This window comes from Macrotis lagotis, chromosome 2 (genome assembly GCF_037893015.1).
Source record: "Macrotis lagotis isolate mMagLag1 chromosome 2, bilby.v1.9.chrom.fasta, whole genome shotgun sequence".
NCBI classification, from domain to species: Eukaryota; Metazoa; Chordata; class Mammalia; order Peramelemorphia; family Peramelidae; genus Macrotis; species Macrotis lagotis.
Genome location: NC_133659.1, coordinates 233,922,094 through 233,925,126, shown reverse-complemented (window position 1 = coordinate 233,925,126; position 3,033 = coordinate 233,922,094). Strand labels below are relative to the sequence as shown.

The following is a 3,033-nucleotide window of genomic DNA, read 5'->3' as shown; positions in this document are numbered from 1 at the left end:
TAGGGGGGGGGGGGGAAGCATTATATGATTATGTAATTTTACTATCTCATACTATATTTTTCTTCCTTAAGATATGACTTCTCTGTCATCACATTCAACTGAGATCAATGTATAACATGGAACCAATGTAAACACTAACAGAATGCTTTCTGTGGGGGGGTGGGGGGAGGGAAACAAGAATGGGGGGGGGGGGGGAATTGTAAAACTCGAAGTAAATAAAATTTTTCTTTAAAAAAAAATATTTAGGCGGCGGCGTGTGTGAGGGCGCCAGAGGAGGCGAGGCGGACCCGGATGGCAGAAGCGGCCCAGGCCCAGCCGCGGCCGCCGCCGCCCCCCGCGCAGCCCGGCCCCGCGCGAGGCGTCAAGCGGGAGCCCGAGCTGGAGCCGCCGCCGCCGCCGCCCGCGGGCCCCGCCGACCCCGGCCCGGGCAAGCAGCCGCGCACCGACGAGGGGGCCTAGGGCGCGGGGCCGGCGGCCCAGGCGCGGCCCGACGAGGGGGCGGTGGCGGCGGGGCCGGGGCCGGGGGGGGCCGGGGCCGGGGCCGGGGCCGGGGCCGGGCCCGGGCCCGGAGAGGACGGCCGCGTGCAGAACGAGTCACTGACCCCAGGTTATCATGGATTCCCAGCGAGGGACAGCCAGGGTAACCAGGAGCCAACAGCCACTCCTGACGCCATGCTTCAGCCATTTACCACCAGCCCGTTTCCACCACCTCCACAGAATGGAATTCCCACAGAGTATGGGGTGCCACACACTCAGGACTACGCCGGCCGGACCAGTGAGCATAACCTGACCCTTTATGGAGGTACACAGACACATGGAGAGCAGAGTACTAACACGGCCAGCACACGCAGACCGGAGGGGCACAGACAGATGGACAGCAGTCACAGACACAGAGTAATGAGAATACCGAGAGTAAATCGACCCCAAAACGGTTGCATGTCTCCAACATCCCCTTCCAATTCCAGGACCCTGATCTCCGGCAGATGTTTGGGCACTTTGGCAAAATCCTTGATGTATAAATAATCTTTAATGAACGCGGTTCCAAGAGTGGGATGCCAGACTAAAAGGGTGAAGTTACTCGGTTCCCCGAGCACCCTTAATTGGAAATGGTGCCAGGACATGGGACAAAAATGACTACAAATGAAAATTTTCTGTAGGAGATGAAACCTAAGTCAGTGACAGCACACTAATGACTGATAGAATCCAGAACTGTTCACTCTTAGAATATTGAATTTTTTCTCAGTGTTAGATCTTCCATTGGAGCATCTTGTAGCTAATCAAGAAAACTAGGAAACAGTATTTAGATTAAATGTTACCCCAGAATATTTTAGGGAAGAAACATTTCATATCTTTAAAGAGAGTTTGGGTACCATGAGCTCTCTGTTTTTCTGTAGGTCTTTTATCTGCTTGTGGAAATTTTCCTCACTGACTCTGATTGATTCATATTTTAAAGAATCATCGATTGCCAGGACTGGGAGAACCTTCGAGTATATCAGACCTTGATCTGGATTATAATAAGGAGTTGAAGCTATTATAACTTTTTTTAACTCTCGGTTTCTCAGCCCTGTGGCCTAGCTAGCTTCTGCACAACCAATGATCAGTGGTACCTATATTTCTAAAAAATAAAATTACTTCATGTTTCTGAGTTTTTAGCTTTCTAAGCTACTAGCAGTTACACAATAAATTTATCAAATGAAACCACAGAGTAACCACCTAGAATGATTATCCCTTTCTTCCCTATCCAGGCCATACTGTTCCCTTTCTCAGTACACCTTACATAGGCCACTGAAGTCTCTCCATTTCAGGAGGCTTCTCTTATCTCTCCCCACATGCCCCCAACCTTTTGGTAGTGCTGCTATCAATAAAGATGATTTCTACCTAAAAAAATAAAATAAAAAAAAATTTACCTTTTGACTGATATTCCATCACTTCTGCCTCTTCTAATGTTTCCATTGCCTCAACATCCAGTTTCATAGTTAATATCCTATTGCAGAAGTGCCCAAGCAGAGGGAGTAATGTAAAATACCTTCTGAGATCTCAAAATGTACTAAAGAAAAGAAGACATGAATAAGAGGAGAACCCATTCCAAACAAATGATTTCTACCTAAGATCTTCTAGGTTTATAATACATTCCCTCCTAAATTCCATCTATTAGATGCTCTAATTTCTGTCAAATTCAGCTCAAACTACTGATCCAATTATTCTGGAGAGCAATTTGGAACTATGCCCAAAGTACAATAAAACTGTGTATAACCTTTGATCCTGTAATACCACTACAAGATCTGTATCCCAAAGAGATCATAAAAAAGGGGAAAAGACCCATATATATGAAAATATTTATAGTAGCTCTTTTGTAGAGGCAAAGAATTGGAAATTAAGGGGATGTCCATCATTTGGGAAATGGTTTGGCAAATTATGGTGTATATTATTGTGATAGAGAGCTGTTGTTCTGTAAAAAATCATAAATAACTGGACTGCAGAAAAGCCAGGCAAGACTTGTAGGAACTGATGCTAAGTGAAGTAAATAGAAGGAGAAGAATATTGCACACATTAGCAGCAACATTATGTGATGTTCAACAGTGATGGAAACAGCTCCTCTCAGCAGTTCAGTGATCAAGGACAGTCCTGAGATACTTTTTATGGAAAATGCCATGCACATCCAGAGGAAAAACGGTGGAGTCTGAACACAGATCAAAGCATACTATATTCACTTTTTAAAACTTCCTTTATGTTTTTTCTTTCTTTCTCATCTTTTCCCCCGTTGTTCTAATTCCTATTTCACAACATGACTGATCTGGAAATATGTTAGACATAAGTATATCGCATACACACACACACACACACACACACACACACACACACACACATATACACATATACATAATAATCTTTAACATAATGTTTGCTGCCATGAGTATGGGAAGAGAGAAATGTGAAACTTAAAAATGTGGAACTCAAAAGCTTGCAAAACCATCTTTGTGTGTAGTTGAAAATTAAAATGATTCAGCTATATGAGGTTGATTATCCAATAAA

At 44.5% G+C, this 3,033-nt stretch overlaps 1 pseudogene; it reads left to right on the top strand.

The window, feature by feature from the left end:
• Positions 1-291: 291 nt before the first annotated feature.
• LOC141512106 (RNA binding protein fox-1 homolog 2 pseudogene) lies at positions 292-1,064 on the top strand (annotated as a pseudogene).
• The last annotated feature ends 1,969 nt before the right edge of the window (positions 1,065-3,033 follow it).